The sequence below is a fragment of the Vidua macroura genome, chromosome 1 (genome assembly GCF_024509145.1).
Source record: "Vidua macroura isolate BioBank_ID:100142 chromosome 1, ASM2450914v1, whole genome shotgun sequence".
NCBI lineage: Eukaryota > Metazoa > Chordata > Aves > Passeriformes > Viduidae > Vidua > Vidua macroura.
In genome coordinates, this window is record NC_071571.1 from 29,488,960 (window position 1) to 29,503,860 (window position 14,901).

Below are 14,901 nucleotides of genomic sequence, written 5' to 3' on the forward strand. Positions count from 1 at the left end.
TCCCACAGATCACAAACCATCATGGAGCTGACGCTCCCTGCACTGTTTCCAACAGCAATCCTGCTTCACCCTTACTATGCTTTGGCTGATAGAGATTTACCCCCAAGAAAATGATGACCTGCTGTGCCAACATCCCCCTTTTCTGTTTGGCCAGCACATCCCAAACCCAGCAGCCAGAGCCATGCCAAAAGGAGTGATGGAAAACTCCCCAACTTCATCCCTAGGGGAGCTGCAGGCTGGCTGAGCAAGGAAGGCATTTAACACCCAGGGAAACCAGCATCTGCCAGGTGAGAACCTCTATGAGATCCCAGGGTCCACTCCATGACCACACTTGGGAGAGGGAGGGATATGTAGGTGGTCTTGTGTGTGTGTACAGTTAAGATTTTTCCATAAAAATGGCTCTTCAAGCAATATAGAGCCATTTTCTCAAGCCTTTAAAAGCCTTCCCCCTCCCCAGTCCATTTAGTGACAAGGTATTAAACAATTCCTCATAAATGTGTGGGTGTGGGAGTCGTGTTTTCCTTCAATGCTGCCATAATCCACAGTTTAAGAGGCAGAGCTCTGATCAGAACAAGCACCCATGCACTGAGCAACCAGCACTGAGGGACTGATGGACTGGGCAGTGTTGGAGGCCCTTCCTCCTCACTCCAGGTAACACTCGGGCTGAGGGTGGCTGGTGCAGCTCTTTGGGGGGCTCCCGCTCCCAGCACAGCTCCCCAGGGGTGGTCCCTGGGTCAGGGCACTGACAAGCAGCAAGTATTTCATTAGCAGCAAGAAATAAGCTGCTTTGTGTCTATTTGAGCAGCACAGCTTTATTTCAGGGCAGCTTGTGCCCTTCAGCAATGACAGGCCAGCACTTCAAGGCTAGCAAGGGGCAAGAAAAGGTGGCCCAATGCTTTCTGTTCACTAACGTAAGGGTGTAGAGTTGCTGAACTCTGATTTCTGCTTTGAACACCTTCCTGAAAATGTGACCTACCGGAACCAGTGGGTTCAGCCTGAGTGGCTGCAGATGGGGGCATGTGGTGAATCAGTCGTGCCAGGTTTGTCTGAACAGCATTTGGAGCATAAAACCTGTTGCTCCCAAACATGCCCTCAACTGAGGCACTGGTAAACTCCCTCAGGCTTTTAAGCTGCTGTCATGTTCATGTACAAGAATAACTACCTTTAAAATCACATTTGCACTTAAAAATGGTGATTATCTAAAGTAAGTCTTGTGGGCTGGGACAAACCAGTCCTTTCTCAAAAAGAGCCACAGATAACATTACATGGGTTAATTGCAGCAACCATTCAGCTGTCACTGAGCTATGCTGGTTATTAAGAACCAAAATTAGGACAAATTACATAAGTATATATTTTCCAAAAAAAGCCACATCTTTTGATTTTGAAGGGGAAAAAAAACCCAAGAGTTGACTTCTTCCACTTTTCCACTAGGCTTTTGGTTTTGTTTTTGCTATGATATTTTAAATAAAAGTTAGTTCTTGCTCCTTACCAGCCACATGGGCTTTTATATCTTCATGTAAATGAAAACAAATCCCAGGAGGGGAAGTGATGCCAACACCTGCAGAAGACACGGTTCAGGCAGGCGAGCACTCCTGGGCTGTGCATGTAATCTATATTTGGTCCATGTCACAGAGCCTCTGCACTGGTGTCCTGGATGACTAAAATAGCTCACATGCTATTTTCTCCTGGCAGGAATCTGATTAACACCATGGTGACAGCCTCACTTTCCTCCCACAGAGGCCTGGTAGCTCACATCACACCACACTCTAGCAGGGGGTTCAGGTGCTCCTTTCCAGTTTACCAGTGTTATTCCCTGATGAGAAAGAAGTCCTGAGCTTACAAAACCTCAGGAACTTCAGTAGGAGCTCTGCAGGTTGGAGTCTCACCTCAGCACTGCTCCCTGCTGCCCTGGGGCCTGAGAGGCCATTCTGGGAGAGCAGCGTCCTTAGTACTCATCGGAGGAGATCCGGATTAGGAGAGTCAAGGGGACGTGCTTGTTTTCCTGCTGCCTGTCCCACACGGGTGCAGGAGAGAACTGCACTTGTCGGTCTCAGTCGTCAGCAAGCAGCACCCACACGTGGCTCTGTTCTGCAGACATACAGGACGTGTCCCCACCTGTGGGACAGGCACTGCTGGACAGTATCAAGGGAAGAGGCCAGTGCTGGAGCTGCTAATGACACAGCTGCAGACTGACAGGTAACATTTTGGTACCTGGATCTGTCCCTCCCATGGCTGCCAGAAACTCAATAGCCTCAGTCCAAGTGCCTCATATAAGAGTTCAATGCTAACTACTGCTTGCTGTGTCCTACACTCACCACAGCTCTTCTACTGATGCTGTTACAAATTCAAGTGCTATTCAGCACCCTTCACCCCACAGGACCGCAGGGAAACTGCAATCTGCTCTGGAACATCACCAGCAAGGAGAAACACCCCATGAACACCAAATTTCACTGATTTAGGAACACACAAGAATAAAAAAATAAGTGATTCAAGCCACAGTGAACAAAAGACTGTATCATGGCAACTTCATAACAAGATACATTTGTGTTGCAGTCTCTCAAAGTGCATCAATTGTCTGAGATTTTTCTGTTTATTTTTCCCTGATGAAATGGGCTAGCATAGCACTCTCCATACCATTACTACTTATTGCTGGGATATTTGCGTAGCACTGACAGCCATAAATTATGCTAGAAGAAATAACAAAACAGTATTGTTGATGTATTCTAGGATATGATCAAAATAAGGTTTTTAGCCAGACCTAGGTTATTAAACCCACTAGTCTAGCTGGGAAAAACCAATAAGCTTTCAACTATATTTCCTTCCCCAGGTCCAAAATAGAAGCAGCAGCCTTGGAAAAAAAAATAAAACCGACTGTGAAAAACTGATCTAAAATTTAGTTAGATTTGTATCAGTAAGACCACCCGAGAGAAAATAGATGGTATCTGTGACACTGAAGGAGATTCTAAAGGGAAATGAGAAGGCAGATAATTTACAATTTGTGGAATAAGTAGGACAGTCAGTGAAAGAAAAGGTAAAAAATTGTCACAGAATCTCTCTCTTTTACTAATGACATAGATAGAGAAGGTGAATTTATCATGAGGCTTGCTGCCCATCCCTACATCAATTCTGTTCCTTTCAGTCCCTATGATCCAGGTCCTTGGGATAACAGCAATGCAAAGATATCTTCTGAAGGAGCCTGGAGATGACACTCTACTTCCACAACCAGAAATTTTTCTGGTGTCAAGAAATGGAAACAGTGGAAGATCTGGAAAATTATACTTCTCCTACCTTTTTAAAAAAAAAACAGTTTTCTGTGATTTTATCAAGACAATGTTATTCTGGGATTAATAGAAACAACCTTTTTTTTTTTTTTTTCCTTCTTGTTATCACAGATTTTGTATCTTCTGCATTTTGCTTTGAGTTTAAGAAATTAGTGAATCCAGAAAACTGAAACTGTAAAGCTGTTCCAGAAGAGCCCATTAATTCTGATTTCTAATCAAAGAGTATCTCATCCTGTTTCCAGCTGAGAAAGTTCTGATTTCTCTCTCTCATCACAAACCCCACATAATTCAATAAATCCAACATGGAAATGTCTTCTGCTCCCAGACAGATCACCTCTCACTTACTGTGGTTTCTTACCTTCTCTCAACCTCACAGGTTGGCCCAGATTTCCAGAAAGACTGGGAAAGCATTTTGTCACACTCAGCTAAACTTCTGGACCTGCAATCAGAGCTGTCTGCTCTCCCATGATGCTGAAGAGCCTGTGCAGAGACACATCCTGCAGCCCCTCACTTGGAGGAAGGAAAGGGGATTCCCCTCTTTCCCAGGGGCTGAGGCAGGTACCAAAGCCATTGCTTCAGCCCCCTCTTGGTGTCCCTCCAGCTGGCACACAGCTTCCCTGCTGGGCCCAGGGGAAGCAAAACACATGAACCGCATCTGGCACAGTTCCGCTGCTCCCCAGGGAAATGTATGACAAGTACTAAAATAATCACAGCAGCCAGATTTGTAGGGATGCAGTCCCTAGAGATCCCAAATAGGCCAGTAGCTTGTCAGGGAAAATGCCAGCAAATACTCCAAAGACAGAGAGAGAGAAAGAGAAGTAGCAATCCCAAGAGAAGTACAGGACACAAAAAACAGGACAGAAAGATAATTCAGAATACCTGCATCATTCAAGGTCATGTGTTGTCCCTTCTTGCATTAAACAGCACTTATGTAACACTCCCATGTGTTCCCCCTCTTACAGTCACAGCAGATCCCTGTTACTGATGAACAGAGACTGCTTTATTTCTACTTTCTTTTTCTATTTCAGCTTTTAACAGCATTTTATGCATAATCACACCCACAGTTCTCTTTACTTTTTTTTTTGTTTTGTGGGGGTGAATTTTAGTATTTTTATCATAACTGGCTACAATCTAGGGACTTTTGTAGCATTTGTGTCATAATTATGTTATAATTTAGTCACTGGTACAGCAACTAATTTCTTTTTAAAGAAACTTTCTTGAAACAGCAGGTCATGGTAATCCTTTAAACTGAAGGATTCTTCAGCCAAAATGCAGCTCAGATGATGCAGGCACACATCTGGTTGATTTATTTAAACTAAATAAAACTATCCTCCCTTCAAGTGCTAAAAAACCAAACTTGTTTATGCTCTGCCTGTGTGCAACTTCACCTTTATGCATTACTAAACTTGACTAGGATGGGTGAAATGCAAGAATCAGATGTAGGCATGAAGAATAAGCATGGATAAATCAAAGACACGGATATATTTACTAAAGAACTAAAGCAACTGGTTCTCATGACCCCAAACTCCAAATGGCTTCAACAGAGTGTGGGAGAGGTCTGAAAGCTGAATGGGCAACTGACTGAAGAGAAACACATGGTGGTGCTGATGCTGCAAAGCAACCCTGGAGTTTTAACATGAAAAAAGCACAGAGGAAAAGTGTGGTCTTCCGGGGAACACTAATCCTTAGAGAGGAAGCAAAAGGACAGCATCTTCCCATATCAAAGGAAGAATCCACTAGGGACAATTTTAATAGTATAGATAGGAACCTAAATGTAAACTAGAGGAAAAGCACAAAAGCATGGCCTTCTACAAACATAACAGACAGTAGAGCAACAACCTACCAGTCCTGCAACAGTGGGAGGTCTGAATCATGCTGCAGATGACATTTAAACTAGAATTTTGTTTCCATACTGAAATTCATGTTAACTCTTCCCACCAGAAGTCACTTAAAATAGGAACCCAGAGATATTCTGAATTCCCAAGGGGTTTTAGTCCAGCTCATAAAATGGAAGAATCCAGATAACCCCCCAAGATGAACAAGATTTTCTCTTCATAGCCAGAGACACCTTCCTGTTTGGAGAAGGTGTTTGGAGACAGTATCATCATATTACTCAGCCACTTCTCACCAATCACTTTTTGCCGTGCCAGTCTGTAATGGATGGAAATATATTCTTCAGAGGCAAAAAAACCCAAGAAATCATCCAGCCCAGGAAAATAATATTAAACAGATAAAGTGATAAAGCACTGTGAAAAAAAACTTGACTGCTGAATAAAAATATCAAGTGTGCTCTACTCCCCAAATGCAGAGGTGCCTTGTTTAATGCAGCATTTGGTTAGTGAAGGGCACATGCCTTTGACACAAGAGTGTCAAATAAAATAATGAAATGAAGAACTATCTTAGTAGTTAAGGATTTACCCAGCATTTGGAGTAAATCCTTTAAGGGATGTTCTTTGTTCTGTCAGACCTTTGACCTTACTGTCCTTTGACTCAGAAATGGAGATGACACTTAAGGAAGACACTAAGATGCCTGTAAATGCTGAATGATAGCATGCTGCTGAATGAGTTCAGACAGCAGAGTCTTAGCATGGTGAAGTGGTGCTGTCTTAGCCCCAACACAGGTACAGCAATGAGAAGCAGGTAGGAGACCTGAGGTCCATTCCTTTCTTTGTCAAACAAAAGCTTCTTTGCACCCATAGCCAGAATTGAGACTAGAAACAAACCCTGGCCTGCTGCTCCTGAGAAGAGGGTCATTAAGTCTGTCCCACTTTTATCAGCATGTTTCTATTACCACTTATATTACCCAACAGCAATCTTTTATCCCTCATGCCAGCAATCCCACTGAACAGATGCAAGACACCACTACAGTGCACCCAGAGGTGCCAGTGCTCCAGATTTCTCTGCTCCTAACACGACTGACTGCTTGCCCTCCCTAAATCACGGGAAGAAATATTTCCTAGGGAAAAGCAGCCTTCAAGAGCACTTTATTCAGAGTATGTATTGATTTAAGGCTGGGTCCTCTAGAAAGATTAGTTTATATTTAAAATGGTTTCCTACTGCTGAAGCAGCCTTCTTTTCTATCAGCACCCCAGTTATTGCTTTGTCAGCTGCTGTGTCTATCCTGGTGGCATCAACAAGGAAGCAGCACCAAGCGTACTGCCAGCTGCCATGACTTGGGCTGCTCTAGAAAAACTGTGCCATCAAGATTCAATACACCTCTAGGAGAAAAGCTACTCCTGTGGCAACAGGCTGGCAGGTTCTCACTCACACATAGAAGGTGGAAATAAAACACAAGATGGTGTCAAAAACACTTTCCAGCTGATACTAGGAAGTAAACTAATTATTTTAAACTTGAAAATCCACCATCATTTAAAATTGTCTGCAGAATTAAGTATAGATTTGCTTAGATTTCAGTGTACATTCTGTAAAGCACAGTAACTGCAAATACTCTATTTTAGGATTCTTCGCTTACTTTCTTAAAAAAAAAAAAGAACAGTATAAAACCCACTTTATTCTTCCTTCATTCCTAAATGTTTGCTTCTCCTACCCTCTAGCAGAAGGTTTCTTGACCTATGTGAAATACACAATTAAATGGAAACTGTATTAGCACATCAGCAGAACACTTCTCCTTGTCTTTGTAAACTGTATAGTAAAAAACAACTGCATAGGAAAAAAAAAAAAAAAAACAAAAACCAAAGCTAATACCTGGCCAATTAATATAAAACCATTTTCAACTGATGGCTGTCTTGATCAGCACTGACAGAAACCCACAGTTTCAAAAGGGCAAACCCTAATCTGGGAAGCCAGATAGTTAAAAGAGACAAATCTTGTGATGCCAAGAAGAAACTTTGGTGAAAGATAAGCCATGACCCATCAGCTTTATCTTTATTTTAGAGAAATTGTACCAAGACAATTCGACTGACAGAAAATTCCTGTGTGCTTCAGGGATTAATTACTTATTGCAGATACCAGTATCTGACTGTCAACTTGTGTAATGTCCCTAAAGCAGATGTTTGGGCACTGATAGCAAAAAGCACTGGCAGTACACTCCATAAGCAGCTAACTTGTGTGATAAAATAGGAAGCTAAGTTTAAATGTGTAAGCATATATACTGCTTAGCTTACATAAAGTCAGAAATGCACTCCACACCAATACAAATGGGCTGATTTTCACAGTGATATGACTGCCACTGTACTGGAGCTGGATTTATATAGCTCAAGAGAAAGCAGAGAATTCAGAATAAGCATGAGAATCCAGGGTTTCACTGTCAAACCCTCGGTTACCATCTGACACTTCAAGTAACAAACAAGGTTTGTTTCTTCTATTTCCATGTTACTAGATACCCATTCTGTTAGTGTCATCTGCTTGCAAGAAGACTACTGGAAAATTAAGAGCTGTTCTTATAGATGAATATACTCCTGAGCACTCTTGTAGCTTTAAATTTTTATGTGAGGACCTGGTACGCTTTTAGTGCCGTCAAGGGAGAAGACCAGACGATGAAATTGCTTCCCAGCTTGTCCCCAGCTTGCGCACAGATGATGGTGGTGATGCAGCAGAGCTGGCTGGCAGCAGCAGGTCGTTTTCCTAACTAAAGAGCTGTAGCTTTTTCTACACGCTCCTCACGCACGCTCAGAAGTGCTGAACTTGCATTACTGGCAGCTTACAGCTATAGGTCTTCTGTTTGCAAGAAAAGAAGCTAGGCTATTCTAATGAGATATTTTAAAGAAAGATGACTTGCTAGAGGCATATAGCATTATCACTGAACCAACTGCTTCAAAATGCATGTCAAGTGTCTAAATTACTTACGACACTGATATAAGATTTGATATTAGGAAAGAAATTGGGTTCTTTAAATTTAACTTCTGAATTTTGAGCCATTTACTGTTCATGATTTCAAGGTTTTGCTCATAACCAAATCATTTATTTCTGTAAAGTTCTTACCTCACCAAAGGAGCACAGCAGCTAACTTTACCACAGCTAAGCCATGCTAATAGAGAAGGGTGAGAACACTGACTGTGCTTTACAGAAACCACAGAAAGAAATAACAGATACACCAAAGTTTGGCATTCTGTATTTCTCTTTGCCCCGTGAATTTTTTTCACTCGGGGATTGCTGATTTGGATGAAATATCTCTTTCTCTCTTCTGTTCTTTAGCAGGATATCAAAGGAAAGTACCAGTCATGGTACCATAGGGAAAAAAAAATTACTGTTCTGGCTCCTAGACAAATGATGTAGAAATGACAATGGAACTGTGTTTATTTAGTCTACATAGAAGAAGGCTGGGGGTAGATTTTACTGCAGTCTTACACTCCAGAAAGGAGTTAGAATGAAGGCAGAGCAAAGCTTCTCATTTGACACATCAAAAGAGCAAGACAATGGCCAAAAGTTGCAACAAGGTTAATTCTGATAATGGAAAGGTTTTCACAGTGAGAGTACTCAACCACTGGAACAAGCTGGGGTTGCCCTTCATCCTTAGAGCCATTCAAAATTTTTCTGAATGTCTCTCTGGGAAAACTGCTTTGGCTTCCAAGCTGAATGTTGGATTAGATGACCCCCAGGAGTCCCCTCCAGCCTGTGTTCTCCACGGTTCTGTGACAGGCACAACACAGCTCGTCACACAGCTCACATGCAAAGGAGGAACAGTGACACAGCCAAGACATACACCTGGTGATGATCACTTAGCAAATCAACTTACATCAGAACCTCAGTGCTTAAATTTCCTTTGTGATGCCTAGCTTTTCTCCCCACCCTTCCACCATACAAGGTCCTGGTCAAACCATCCTCTTCTGTTCTGCCGTGTACTTATAAAAAGATAGGTTTTCTGCTTCTTAGACTTTCTTGGAATTCTCCCAGGGAATCACCTGGAAGGGCATTCAGCAGATGGTATCGATCTTTCCCGTGACGATGCGATGGTTTCCACTTGAATGTGATACATAGGAACTCTTTGGGATGCAATGGTAATGAGAACCCACAGCAGACATAACATAAACCCAATAAAACCTGCAATTAATCTGAAAGCTATTTACTCTCCCACAGCTTACACCCCAGCGTTAGTCCACAAGCATTAAAATGTCCTATTAATCACAGAGTTGTTAACTTATATTTGCCATTGAAGTTTGCTGGGTTTATTTCAGACCTGAAGAACAGACATGGCAGTGAGTCAGGTACCAGCACGTTGCCATGATCCCTTTCCCATGGAAATAAAGTATGACACACACAGTCTCCCAGAGGCTACTTTCCTGCTAGTTATCCACCTCTCCAGAGAGACCACAGTGCCTTATACATAATAGGCCAAGTAAGTTTGGATTTGTCTGAAGGAAGCCCTAGACCACTTCACTTTCAGGATGTAGAATTCTGCTTTTTTCTCTTCCAAGCTTAACTAAAAGCAGCCCAATTTCAGAACATTTCTGAATCCTGGTCCTGAATAGAAGGACCGGGCTTTCGGTCAAGTCTTTTATGTACTACTATTCAAAATACCATTATACTGCTATTTTCACCTTCCAGTTGTTTCTTTAATACATTTAACAAACTTTCCTTAATCCTAATCCTCTATCAGCTTAATGCAGAATGGATTTTAAATGTGATGAAAGGTGATTCTTACAGTTAAGATATTTAGAAATCCCAAGACATAGCTTCTGAACTTATAAGTATTTGCCTCTTTTACTATTTTAAGCAGGCTGGCCTCTGAAATACACTTTCCCTTTAAAGTCTGTGTCCTGGGGTTATTCTAGTTCTTTGTTTTGTAGTTTTGCTTTTTTTCCCCCTCACCTGTCCACAAACTTTTGAAGGGACAAACTTCACCAAGCCTATTTTCTCTGGCAAGTGCTATTCATGAGCGCTATTCAAAAGACGTGATCACCAACTGAGTTAACAAGGAGACATACTATTTATTGTTACAGTCCAATGTTATTGTCCACCACCACACAGTATATCTGGTGGGAATCATAAAGAACGGCTCAAAAAGCAAAGTTGGGCATACAGCCACTCCATCCAGGACAACAGTTTTGCACTTGCCTGTAGCTGCTTCTGCTTGAGAAAGTCTCCCTTCTAGGTAGTTTCCTAATAGCAATTTAACTTCCCAGGCTCGATCCAAGAGCTTTATGCCATTTGGATTTTGGTCAGAAAGTTTGTCAAAGAATACACTCATTATCTGTCTCTCCAAGAGCAAAGATGAACAAACCATTACGTCCTTTGTAACCACTTGTTAGATTTATTAAACTGAACAGGAGCTATGTCTTTGTGCTTTTGGAGGAGCTAATTTCTGACCTAGTTGTGGGTTTCTCTAGCCACACTACTTAAATGGCCTATTTTCCTGTCCTGATTTCCCTTTCTCAATCTACAGTGCTCCACTTCACTAAAGAAATAAATAAAAATGCCAAACAGTTTTGTACATTCTTCTTCTCTGCAGAGAAGATTCTCTGATCCAAAGAACATAGACAAATTTATTCTGCATGCCAGACTCGCCTCTCCACCGTGTCTGGCTCATAATGATCATTGACAAGAAACCAGCACCACAACACCTTGTGTGTCAACCTGTAAGACAGCAAAGGTCCATGCAACAGCTATGCCTACTCATGCTATTCCTCACTGCCTAGTGCCAGAAAGGGCTTCTTTAAGGTTGGTGATGGGATCGCACAAGTACAATAGCACTGCTGGGAACTGGTTTTGTTCCAGGAAGCAGGGAGAATTTCATGACTGCAAGCAAACACCAAGGCACAGCTAATTCATTACTAACACCTCAGGAAATAACTGGGGTATGTCCACAGGACATTTGCGCTGAATTTGAGAAAAAAAAATCTTGATTGTTACAGCAGATAACATTTTAAGTGTATGTTTAATTGATTCCATATGTTCAGTCATAGGTTACTTACAACTAAGGTGACTAACTGACATGACTCAATAACTCAGGCAGTTCAGGTGACTGAGATGACTCAGATTTTCCTGCCCAGTGACACAAGAAATGACATTGGAAACTCTACATCCATGGAGAAAAACGACTGATGATAAGCAACATTTTACTTCACAGCCTTTGTTGTTTGGTCATCACCAAACTTCAGGCATACTTAACCTGGCACGGGAACATGCTTTAATGGTCAACTGCCAAGGAAGGATAAGCACTTTATTTATTCCAAGTAACCCTGTCTATGTTGTGTGTATACACTATTCACCTCAAGACTAACATCTAAATATGTCAACTGTACACAATAAATAGGACTCCTGGAAACACCTGCCTTTCTTAAACCCTACTTTCCTCCTCCCTGATTTCGATGTGCATGAGAGACTTTATACAAATGAGGGGAAGAAAAATGACTTTACAAGACAAAGAGTGAAATGAAATACCTAAAGTGCTGTCAACGACTTTTTGTAAACCTGGGAAAAATAAAGCTATAAAAATCAATTTTGGCAAACAATGCTTCACTCACAACATTTTAGACACTCCATAATAGTAAAGAGTAACAAAAAAGTCTTACTGTCTTAATTTTAAGACAATAGCATACACTTTAGGAGAACTTTGTACATACTTGAGCCTTCGCTTTTCAAATTTGTGCCTCAGAAGTGACACAGACCTTTAGATTTCAGGCACACAATAGGTAACAGAAACCAGCAGTCCCCACGTGAGGCCACAGCCTACAGACATAGAACAGATTTGGCTATAAGCTGAGTTTTCATTTAGTGTGTTACAGTAAAAGGCTTTATGCAGCAATCCTCCAGAAAACAATCCAGCTGATGCGAGTTTACTGGGAAATGATGAGTAAACCACCCAAACAGCTTCATTTTAAGCTTTTTGGACTAGTAAGAAGTGTACCAGCACTGAGCCCCAATAACTCTGTGCTTCCACTCCCCTCTCCCTTTGCAGAAACACTTACTTTTTGTACTGCCTTGTAAGTGCATGTCAGCAGAATTACAAGTGCCCAGTGTACTCTCCCCCCACTGCAGTTTCCCATGAAAGAAAAACTAATCCACACTGTTTGTAGCTCCTCCTGCTGCCAGCGCTGCCATTGAAACACACCATAGAAGGGCAGGAGAAAAAAGAATGTGCAAGAAAGCAGAGAATAAGTATCAGAAAGATAGAAAAGTGAGGAAAGAAAAGGAAAGGCGTATTCTGCTCTTGGTTATGTCAAGCAGCTCAAGATTTGTGTAACAGATGGGAGTGCAGAATTTATCCCCTATAAAGACACGGGCTGAGAAGACAAATACCTAGGACTCTCACTTGGACCACGTACTTAAACAATCTTAAAAAATATCAAAGTACTGTTATCTATATTTTCCCTACAAAGAATGACAGATTTCTCTCCAACTGCAGGAGAGTCTTTCCACAACTAGCAAGTCATAATTAGCCATTTAAAAGAATTGAGCCAATTTAGTTCTAGCCAAAATACAAGCTGGGTGCTGTAGATATGAAGCCTGATGTGAAATGGGAGCACAGACACACTCCTGACCACCATCAGAAATTACAGACATCAGCACAGCTGACTGCTGTATCACCAAAAGTGTTATTTTAAATCCAAACCATATTATTCCAAGTTTGTACTATAGCTTGTGAACAAAAATGGAAGGGGGATTGAGGAAGGACTCCTGCTACATTTGTCATAGATCTATTTACTTAATTGGAGCCTTTGAGTGCTTAAATCAGCTGAACTATGCCCCAGAGTTTATGGTCAGAGGTATGAACCACATTGCATCACACATGGTTAGATGCCTACCTGAACATGAAGCAGTGAACATGTAAAAGGTACTTCCCACCCACGACAGGCTGTAGGAGCTGGGTCCTTTAATAAGAAACACCAGCATTAATTAAGAAAGTGAAGGGACAGCTTTTAATAATTAATAGTGAAACAGATCTTCTAAAAAGAAGGGCAGTGGATGATCGTATTGAATAATTCAGCACTATAACCAAAGCAACAATGGCACGGTAACTTTAGATGTTAGCATTTGCAACAAAATCCAACAAAAACATTTGATAAGCTGATGGCTCCTTATGTTCAGGAAAGGGCATATATCCAAAATACACTTTTCTATCAAGTGGGCAATTTCTGAAACCTGTCTTTACTATTTAGTAAAGCTGCTAGTAAAATTACACTGAAACAAGTGACTTTTATACTTGATTTACGCTCTGCCAGAGTTGGGCCCAGAGGATCAGAAGCATGGCCCAATAATGCAGTAGCTGCAGTCAGTAAATCTGCATTCCCAATAGGCCGGATTAGCCACAATATTAAGTAAGTTTAATTATCAGAGAAGAAAAATCTCAACAGATTTTTAACGATTCCTGTCACTTCACAAAGCTTCAGCAGCAGGGATGTCAATTTTAGAACCAAAGACACATAAAGCTTCAGCAGCTGTTGAGCATACAGATTTAATTTGTGGTCACAAATATTGCAGAATTTGAATTTGATTTGTCCATCAAGCAGCTAGAAAAGTAGATATCAAGAGAAAAGCAACAAGTCTGTGTTATTGTATGAGGAAAAAAAATGTATTGTATTTAATTCAAGAAGTCTAGCGAAATACCAAAGAGCATGGAAAAAAGATGTTTAAAACTAAAAAGAAAAGTTTTGAGTGACAGACTAGGAAAGACAAAGTGTGCTGCTGTTCAACATCTCACTGCTGGCAAGGATTGTTCGCCTGCTGGGGCTTCCTTAGCAGATGAAGGCCAGCCAAATTACGGAAAAAAAACCCCCACTTTTGGAATTTCCTCCCTGAACTGTTTTGATGACAAGTTCCTATTAAGAATTGTCATGAATTCATCAGAAAGTAGATGCAGCTTCCTTTGCTTACTAGGAACTGAAACAAGTTTTCTGGCACCAAAACCTGATAAAGTAAAACTACAGTGCCGTGTACCCTTATGGACATCCCGAGAGAGGAACAAGCATGTCCTTGTCTCTTTGTGAAGCCCAGCAAAAAAGACAAGAAACTATCCTGGACACTAATCCTGCAACACGTGTCCACACTGGAATACCTGGCAGATATTAGAGATGTTGTATTTATTAGAAAGCCTCACTCAGCAGGCTGCAGCCCACGGGGACTGTGAAGATAGGATTTTGGATGGTTGGAGTCAACCAGGACACCATTCAAGCCACAAAAGGAACACTTAATAAAAACTAGGTACTGAATAGCAGGAAATTATCTATACAGGTGGAAAGTTTTGTAAAGCAGAATAATTGTAACTGAAAATATTTAACCCTCAAACTAAGGAAATACACAAATATGTAAGGAGGTGCAGTAGAAAGATGACTTAGTAAAAAAACCCAAAACAAACAGATAAATAAAATATGTTAAAAATAGAAATAAGATGACAGCAGCAGTGCTCGGTTGACTTGATGGTCCCTTCCAGCCTTGATGCTATGAAGCGCTGGTAGAACTACCAGCACTCCGAATACTTCCACGTCCGTACAAGTAAATCCCTGGATGTTTTCCTTGGCATTACACAGGCCACGGATTATAGGGGTGCGCCGTCACCGGCGAGGCGCCGCCGCTCGTGCGGGGAACAGAACGGCGCCGCGGCGGGGTCCGGCGGGCGGGGGCGAGGGCGAGGCCCGGGCTCGTGTCGTCACAGCAGCAACGGGAACCGGCAACGGGGACCGGGGCTCGTGATGTCACAGCAACGGGGACCGGGGCTCGTGAT

General features: G+C 41.8%; 1 long non-coding RNA gene across 2 annotated transcripts; it reads right to left on the reverse strand.

The window, feature by feature from the left end:
• Window positions 1-1,887: 1,887 nt before the first annotated feature.
• LOC128818840 (uncharacterized) lies at window positions 1,888-14,822 on the reverse strand. 2 transcript variants are annotated; one of them, XR_008440567.1, is made up of 5 exons: window positions 14,671-14,822; window positions 12,986-13,051; window positions 6,790-6,851; window positions 2,316-2,402; window positions 1,888-2,088 (listed from the first exon to the last, which is right to left on the reverse strand). It is a non-coding gene; the product is annotated as an uncharacterized LOC128818840 (long non-coding RNA). The 2 variants fall into 2 exon arrangements; XR_008440566.1 differs by having other exon boundaries at window positions 1,888-2,132.
• Between the last annotated feature and the right edge of the window lie 79 nt (window positions 14,823-14,901).